Source organism: Gossypium arboreum, chromosome 8 (assembly GCF_025698485.1).
Source record: "Gossypium arboreum isolate Shixiya-1 chromosome 8, ASM2569848v2, whole genome shotgun sequence".
Lineage (NCBI taxonomy): Eukaryota > Viridiplantae > Streptophyta > Magnoliopsida > Malvales > Malvaceae > Gossypium > Gossypium arboreum.
Window position 1 is genome coordinate 79,104,583 of NC_069077.1, and position 9,778 is coordinate 79,114,360.

At 39.5% G+C, this 9,778-nt stretch overlaps 1 non-coding gene across 1 annotated transcript; it reads right to left on the reverse strand.

Annotated features, from left to right (window-relative positions):
- Window positions 1–5,576: 5,576 nt before the first annotated feature.
- On the reverse strand, window positions 5,577–5,683 carry LOC128279698 (small nucleolar RNA R71). The gene has a single exon (XR_008269896.1). It is a non-coding gene; the product is annotated as a small nucleolar RNA R71 (small nucleolar RNA).
- Window positions 5,684–9,778: the final 4,095 nt, after the last annotated feature.

A 9,778-nucleotide genomic window follows, 5' to 3' on the forward strand; every position in this document is an offset into this window, starting at 1 on the left:
CCTTATCTATTGTTTCAGATAGAGATCCGAGGTCCACATGGCAATTTTGGAAGAAATTGCAAGAAGCTTTAGATACAGAGCTGTATTTTAGCACTGCATCTCACTCGTAAACAGATGGTCAATTCGAGCGAGTTATTCAAGTACTTGAGGATATGTTGTGTTGTTGTATTCTTGAGTTCGAAAGTAGCTGGGAGAAATATCTACCACTGATTAAGTTTGATTACAATAATAGTTTCCAATCAAGTATTAAAATGGCACTATATGAAGCTTTATACAGTCGTAAATGTCGAACACCATTGTACTAGAGTGAGCTCAGCGAAAGTAAGATTCACGGGGTTGATCTGATCAGAGAGACTGAAGAAAAGTGTACGTAATTTGCAATAGTCTAAAAGTAGCTTTGCATCAACAGAAATTGTATGCAGACTTGAAACGAAAAGATATTGAGTTTCAGATTGGGGATTAAGTGTTGTTGAAAATGTCACTGTGGAAAAAGATATTGCGATTTGGTCGAAAAGGGAAATTGAGTCCGCGATTCATCGGACCGTATGGAATTATTGAGTGAATTGGGCCAGTTGCTTATCGACTATCTTTATCATCTGAGTTAGAGAAAATACATAACATGTTTCATGTGTCGATGCTTCGACGATATCGATCCAACCCTTCACATGTTATTTCCCCAACCGAAGTTGAAATTCAGCCAGATTTATTGTACAGTGAAGAACCGATTCGAATTTTAGCTTGTGAGATCAAAAAGCTGAGAAATAAGAAAATTGCATTAATGAAAGTATTATGGTATCGACACGGGGTTGAAGAAGCTACATGGGAACCTGAGGATTCTATGAGAAATCAATACCCTAATCTATTCACTGGTAAGATTTTCGGGGACGAAAATCCTTAAGGGGGAGAGTTGTAACATCCCAGTTTTAGCTAAATTGGAACAGTGATTTTGAAACCACAAATTTGAGGTTAAAAAATTATTTTAATATTATTTTTGGTGTTTACAGCATGATAGTATGTATGTGTAAAAATTTCATGAGCTAATTTTATCGTTTAATAGCCCAATTAGAGAAAAAAGACTTAATCGCGTAAAATGCAAAAGTTGCATTCTACTTGTTAAAGGTGTCAATTGGCCTTGGATTTTAATTATGATGGCCTTAAATGGTAATTAAACCATTTTAATTATGAGTGGACAAAGATGGACATTAATATGATGATTTTAATGTTTTAATACTAAGGTTAATATGGTAATTTGGTTATTTAACTAAAATAAATAAAACAAAAATTATAGTCATCATTATTTCTTCATCTACAGCTGAAGATTACGAGAAAAAGAAAGCTTCCATGTCCATCTAGGGCTCGGCATATTCTTGGGTTAATTAAGGTACGGTTTTAGCTTAGTTTTTTATGATTTCTACGTTTTTGTAATCGTTGCTTTGTATTTTAGCTAGCCCATACCTTAATTTTGAAATTTGTTAATGATTTTGTGAAGTTCCATTGATGAATACCTGAGCTTTTGAATGTTTGGTGATGAAAAATGAATATTTGTTGATAGTTACACTAGTTTTGTTAAGTGATTTTAGCTAAAAATGCATTTTAAGGATTTAATTGTGAAAAGTGCAAATTGGGTGGATGAAATGTGAAATAAATGAAATTTTTGGGCTGTTAGGGACTTATATGAAATTCGACCAAGCATGAGTATTGTTGAATTGTGTGAATTTTGTGTATTTGTGAAATAGGGACTAAATTGTAAAATTGTGGAACTTTAGGGGCTAAAGTGTAAAAATGCCCAAATATGTGTTTGTGGATTGAATTGAATGATTTGATGAATAAGTGAGTTAATTTTGAATGTATATAGATCAAGAACGAAAGAAATCAGATTTAGATCGGGGAAAATTAAAGGTTATCGAATAGTTGATCCAGTCTATTTATCCCGAATACAAAGTAAGCTCATATGCAAATAGATGTCTTTAAATTGAATTATATATATTTAATTGTCATTGAACTGCATTGAATATTGAATGATCAAATACGAGCAAGAATCGATAGGGTTACAATATCTGAAAGTCCTGTACGAACCTCAGGAATAGTATAGGATACAAATGTCATGACATTAGGATTATCGTTATGTGATTACGTGCAAGACCATGTCTAGGACATTGGCATCGTTATTTGATTTCATGTAAGACCATAGCTGGGCTATTGGCATCGATATGTGAAACATGTAAGAGCATATCTGGGATATGACATTGTACGAGCTATATGTGATTTCTGAGTATCCTTAACAAGTCCAAAAGGTTCAATGGGCAATGTCAAGTCGAGAAAGAGTGTGTGAATGAATTAAATGACTCAGGTACGTGTGAGATTCATAGAAGTATTGAAAAGGGAAGTATTTGATGAATTCATCTATGATATTGAATATGAATACATTGGGAAAGGTTTGTGAGCTTATATGTGCTTTTCCTATTGATGGAAATAATGTTGATTCATGTGGTAATTTTATTTCTATATGACTTACTAACCTTTAAAGCTTACTTTTTGTGTTCTTTCCTTGTTTTATAGATAATCGAAGCTAGCTTGGACTCGGGGATCATCAAGAACATCACCACTCTAGCAATCAACTTGTTGGTATTTTTTTTTTGATGTTTTGTAAATATGGTATATGGCATGTATAGGCTAGTGTTATTGTGATATGTTTTGAGTTATGAAAATTAGCCATGAAAGTTGGCTTGTCAATGATGTAAATTTTTGGTATGTTTTTAGCCATGTAAGGTGGTTTATATTGCCTTATGTTTTGGTAAGCTTGGTATGGTTTTTATGATGGCTAGATGGTTAAATTATTTTGGTTAATTATCAATGATATGTCATGGTTGAAAGGGATTTGGCATGGTTGATGAACTTTGGCTGCATTTTTGTGACTTAAAATGGTACCATATGAGCTTGTGTAGGTATGCGCAAAAAGGGTGGCAAATTGGCTTTGCAAATGGCCTATTTTTGTCCACACAGGCAGAGACACGGGCATGTGTCTCAACCGTGTGCAACACATGGTCATGCTACACGGGCGTGTGTCTCAGTCGTGTCCGACACACGGTCATGCTACACGGCTGTGTGTCCCCTGGTGTTGAAATTGAATTGAAGTTAGTATGCTCCACACGGCTTCACACACGGGCGTGTGATTGGCCATGTGACATAAGTCAATATACCCCCAAAATGGCACACGGTCTAGCACATGGGCGTGCGTGGCCATGTCATTAGGAACACGGGCTGGACGCACAAGCGTGTGGTTGGCCACGTAGAATACCCTCTAGTTTTCACACAGCCTGGCACATGGGTGTGTCCTCTGCTGTGGGATGCAAGTTAGTATGTATGCCCTGTTTTCACGCGGCCTAAGACATGGGCGTGTCTACTAACCGTGTGAGGCACATTGATTAACGCCAAATTATACATGTTTTTACCCCAAATACTTAGCATATTTATGGATGTTTACTATTAGATTTGTGGATTTTTGTGCTCTTAATCCGGTTATTTCATGTTTTGTACTTAGGAGAGCACCAAGGGTCAAAAGGAGCCAAAAACGAGCTAAAAAGGGACAAAACGGATCAAATCGAGAAGACCACACGACCTAAGCCTTTACACACGGGCAGCTCACACGCCCGTGCCTTTCGAGGGTGTCGACCAAGGTTTACACGACTCACACGGCCTGGCCATTGAGCCCACACAGCCATGGCAATTTAACGGATCGAACATGGCCTGGCAACCACGTCACACGGCCGTGGCACACAGGCGTGTCCCTTTTTCAAGGAGTTGTATTTTACACGGAAAAAGGATACTTAAGGGGCAAGAAAGCCAATCAAAATCCTATATAAACACCCTTAAGTATGACCTAGAAAGGGGCTCTCTCTCCAGAACCTTTCTGGAACACAAAACCACACGCCATAAATTACTTGAAGGAAGCCAGACGATCCATCTTAAAAGCCGGAGCTACTCCAAGACTGAAGATCTCTCTCAGAATTCCTTCAGGGGTTTTAGAGTTTTTTTTATGTTTTGTTATTTTTATACTTTTGAGATGTACTCTTATTTTATTATGAACTAAAACCCCTTAGATACCTAAGGGGGATAAAACCTATGATGGATCTTGTTATTATTATCTGAACTGTATGATAAATACTTGATTTGTTCTTAATTATGTGTTATTAATGCTTGAGTTAATATTCTGGGTATTAATTCATGATTTGATGTGCTTATGCAGAGGAGGAATAGACCCTGCCTAAGAGTAGATTTGGCTTAATTAAGCGGAGTTGATTGGGTGCCTAGAAATAGGGTTACAAGATTTTGCCGAATTAGGGTGAAACCTAATATGGATGTCCATAGATCGAGCTAATGCAACCCTAGAGTGTTAATTAGAGAAAAGTCTTGGTTATTCAATCTAGGGGTTAGATGTTATTAGTCTTGAGTAGGGATAATAACATAGGTTAAGTAGTCTCACGGATCAAGTCAAGTGAATAAATCGTCCGGTTCAGAGTTAGGTAACAAGTGAAATCTAGGTGGATTCCTCTGTGGGTGTCGTCTTTATCAATTGCTTTTCTTCAAGTCCTTTTCCAAACATTCTCTTTGCTTTGATTAAATTAGTTAATTAGTTTAGATAATTAGTTTAATAAACAAACCCTTTTATTCTTAGGCTAGATAATAAAAATATAGTTATTATTAGTACTTTTGGTTCCCTTAGGTACGACATCCTGGTCTTGCCATTACTATACTATTGTTCGATAGGTGCGCTTGCCTTTTCATCGTGATAATAGTTAGTCTAGGCTTGATCTTCATTATAAAAATTTATTACTTGTTACAAATCACTGCGATCAAGTTTTTGGCGCCGTTGCCGAGGAATTGAAATATTAGGAACACTAAATTTTTATTACTTTAGCCATTTATTTTTCTTGCAATTTAGTTTAATTTAATTATTATTTATTAATTTAGTTTTTCTTTCTCTTGAAAGGTTTTTATAGTTTATGACTAGAAGAAACCCGTCAGGACCCTTACTTTTTGACGAAGAAATCGATCGAACAGTTCGAAGAAATCAAAGAGAAATAAGGCGTAGTTTACGATACACAGAAAACGAACAAGAAGACAATACTCAACCTCCAACCGACGAGATGGCTGAAAACCAAGACAATCAGCTGCCTCCTGCAATTGCAGCTAATCAAAATCCTGCTCCACGTACTATGTATGACAATGCTAAACCCTCTTTAACAGGAACTAAATCAAGTATAGTTAGACCTGCTATTGCTGCGAATAATTTTGAATTAAAACCTAACACTATTCTGATGATACAGTAGTTTGTTTAGTTTGATGGTTTGCAGGATGAGGATCCCAACACTCACTTAGTAAATTTCCTGGAATTTTGCAATACATTCAAAATCAATGGCGTTTCTGATGATGCCATCTGTCTTCGGTTATTTCCCTTCTCATTGAGAAACAAAGCTAAACAGTGGTTAAACTTGTTACCACGAGGGTCTATCACTACTTGGGAGCAAATGATCAAGAAATTTTTACTAAAATATTTTTTGCCAGCTAAAACAACTAAATTACGCAATGATATCTCTTATTTTGTGCAAATGGACTTAGAAACACTCTACGATGCATGGGAGAGATACAAGGATCTATTGAGAAGGTGCCTTCACCATGGGTTACCTTTATGGCTGTAGGTTCAAACGTTCTACAATGGTGTGAATCCCTCGACAAGACAAATGATTGAGGCAGCTGTTAGTAGAACCATAAACAATAAAACACCAGAAGATGCCTACGAATTCATAGAGGAGATGTCACTGAACAATTATCAGTGGCAAGTCATGAGGAGTAAGCCAACAAAAACAACCGGCGTTTATAACATCAATTCAGTCACCATGCTCTCTAATCAGGCAGAACTTCTCAATAAAAAGATTGATAGTTTTCTTGGTTCTACGCAGGTACATCCAATAATGACCGTGACTCAAGCGGAGGAGGTGTGCATACAGAATACCAATCCTTCAATCCTACAACTGAAGAAGAACAAGTCAACTATATGGGTAACAATAACTTTCGATCTTAAAATAACCCATACAGTAATACCTATAATGCAGGTTGGAGGAACCACCCAAATTTTTCCTGGGGAGGTCAAGGGAATCAAAAGCCACAAAATCCTCAGGGTTTTCAACAGTCACCTTATCAACAAGAGAAGAAGAAGAACCTTAAAGGGATGCTTTCAAAATTCATCTCGGTGTCAGAAACCCATTTCCAAAATACTGAGACAACACTTAAGAATCAACAAGCATTGATCCAAGGACTCGAAACTTAGATAGGCCAGCTATCCAAACTAATCTCTGAGTGACCACAAGGTAGCTTACCAAGTAATACGGAACCTAATTCGAGGGAACACCTCAATGCAATTAGTGCCCAAGATAAGGAAGGATTCATTACGCGATGAACAAAGGTCGAGAAGAGGTAAATGATGATGATCCTAAACAAGTAAGTACGAATTATGAACCTCGTGTGCCATATCCTAAAGTGATGATGAAAGACAGAACAGAAGAACAATTCAGTAAGTTTGTCAAACTCTTAAAGAGATTACATATTAACTTACCCTTTATTGAAGTTCTTTCGCAGATGCCCAACTCAGTAAAATTCTTAAAGGAACTTCTGGCTAATAAAAGGAAATTAGACGCTACATCGCATGTGGAACTCAATGCAGTCTACTCAGCTATTCTGAAGAATAAGCTACCTAACAAATTGAAAGATCCAAGGAGTTTACAATTTCTTGCTTAATTGGTAGTTTATCTGTGAATAATGCTTTAGCTGATCTAGGGGCAAGTATAAATGTTATGTCGTATAAAATGTTTAAACGACTAGGTCTCGGTAAACCCAAACAGACTAGGATGAGCATACAATTGGCTGACAAAACAGTTCGATTTCCTAATGGTATTATTGAAGATGTTCTCGTTAAAATTGATAAACTTATTTACCTAGTAGGCTTTGTCGTCTTAGATATGGATGAGGATAACGAGGTACCTTTAATTTTAGGACGACCCTTTTTAGAAACTAGCAGAACCATTATTAATGTAGGCACAGAGGAGCTAACACTTCGTGCAGGTGACGACAGAGTAACGCTCCAAGTACGCGACTCAGTCAAAACCCCTAAGACTCAGGATAATGCTATAAAACCTATCGATGATAAAACTAATATTCAATCGTCCTTGCAGGAACCTTCTCAAACCAAGACAACAAAGACAGTGCGCTACTATCATGAAAAGAATAAAGACGTTCATGAAGAACGAAGGCTACGGATAGAGGAGCTTGACGAATGGCGAGAACACAAACCGAGAACACATGATAAACCGAAACTACGCCAAAACAAGCCCGATACCTCTCTTAATCAACTTAAGGTAGGCGATAAAGTCTTACTAGATGCCATCGATCCTCACATTATCACTACCACACTGAATGAGGAAATCCCTCTTACGGTACTTAGTATTTTTCCATTCGGTACGGTGGAGGTGAGTCATCCCAAGTTCGGCACTTTTAAGGTAAACAACACCCGATTAAAACCTTATTTTAAGATTAACAGCAAGAACGAAGAGTATGAACTCCTCAAACCACCATGATAAATCAACAGAGAGGTAAGTCGAGTATAAACTATAAATAAGCTCTTCTCGGGAGGCAACCCGAGCACTAACATATTTTGATTTTTTTTAATTAATTTCTAACACTTCAAATCATCAACTTTATCTTTGAATTGCAAAGTTTTTCAGCACACACGACCAGGCACACGGGCGTGCCTGAAGTCGTGGCCAAACAGGGGAAGAGACACGGCCATGTAAGACGACCGTGTTGAAGCCGGACATGATTTCCCCAAAACACGAGGTGCGATAAATCCCCACGGCCATGTGACATGGCCGTGGGTGAACTTGATAGGAATAACACGAGCGTGGGATAGAAAACCACAGGCGTGCCAGGGACAGGGCTCGATTCTATTTTTTTGACACGGGCATGTTCAGCCGTGTACAACAATACACGGGCGTGGTACCATAACACACGGGCGTAGGAGAACCGAACAATGCTAGGCACGGCAGTACGACATGGCCGTCTGCCACACACGCTGAAGACACATGAGGTGTGATAGTAGCCGGGCACGACCACATTTGAAAAAATTCGAAAAACACGGGCTACCCACACAGTACACTGGCATGGCCCAAAGTTGTGTGCCCCTCCCCTAAATAAAGAAACCACTGTTCATCTTCTTCCTCCTATCAAAAACCTAGCCGAAATCCACCCTCCCCCAACCTTTACTCCCTATTCCGGCCACCATTCCCTAGATTCTCACTTCCCCAACCCCCAAACCACCCTCAAAGTCACTCCACTTGCATTAATCCCCATTTTCCCCTCACTATACCCTCTATTTTCCTACCACACGGTTTTCTCTCCGCGTCACACGCCCGTGCTCGCCATCACACACCCGTGCACTACCTTACAACAGCCATTGGTTCACTTTCTTATCCTTGTTTTTTTCCAATTTGTGTTGTTACATTAGTATTTTTCATGCTTTATATAGATATTGTTACTATTACCAATATGTTTTAGACAAGTTAAGAATTTACTTTAGAATTTTCTATATTTGACTTATTTAAAACACTAAATTGCATATACTTTTTTTAGGCCTATTGCTTAACTATTGATGTATCTTGGATTCTATCAATAATTATATACTTTTAGGTATATTATGTCGTCATCAAAGGGCAAGAAGGCCGCGGTCCCTTCCTTAAAAAGACGTAGGGAACCGGGTTCTTCCTCGGTATGAGCTATAGCCGAAGATCGGCAGCCGTTCCTTGAAATTCCTGCAAGCTTCACAGGAGGAGCTATTTCAGATACTCCGCGCACGACCCATCACTATAGGTCGCTGAATCGAATGGGCTGCCGTAGAGCAAGTCCAGCTCGCTGATACCATCCGCACCCTCCTGTCCACCGACCCATGGGAACGGTGGTGATGACGAACAATAATGACCCAAGCACTATTCACTTCTGATTAGGCAGCCTAGTTCGTGTGATAAGTGTCCCAGAGTTTGGAGTAGCTCTAGGACCTTACACCGATGAGTTTATGGAGGAGGAGGACATGAATGCACTCCCACGAATATCCACATCTCCCCCTCCTTGTGCTGGAAGGCTTTGGCACCACTTTTTTCACCTACAACCCCAGTTGCTCGAAGGCCTCAACTCTCCCCCCTTCCCTCCGCTATCTCCATGCCATATTGGCTCACACATTGGCTGGGAGGAGAGAGAGCACAAGTGTCGTCAACACCCATGACACCTACTATCTATGATGCATGGCGAATGCACACGTGACCGACTTGGCATATTTCATTGTTTTCGCCATTTGCCATCAAACCGAGCGGCACAGGAAGGGAGTGATCTCCATCGGCCCCTACGTGATGTGCCTTGCCAGACACTTCGGCGTTCTCAACACCGCGGCTCAGTCATCAGCGCTTACCCTGATAGGTCAGATGTCCCTACAGGGCATCACGACTATGTTACACATACGGATGATTGAGCACCAACGTGGGACCGATCCTCCACAGTACCATCTCTCGCATGCCATTGACGAGGAGGATCTTAAGGACATTCTTGATGATGTTCCCCCACAGCACGAGGAGCCTTCGACCGCGCCACCAAGGGAACGACCAGTTCCTGCAGCTGCTTCATTGGCATATCTTTCTGACCGACTCGCCCACTTCGAGCAGTACTACACTACACTGTT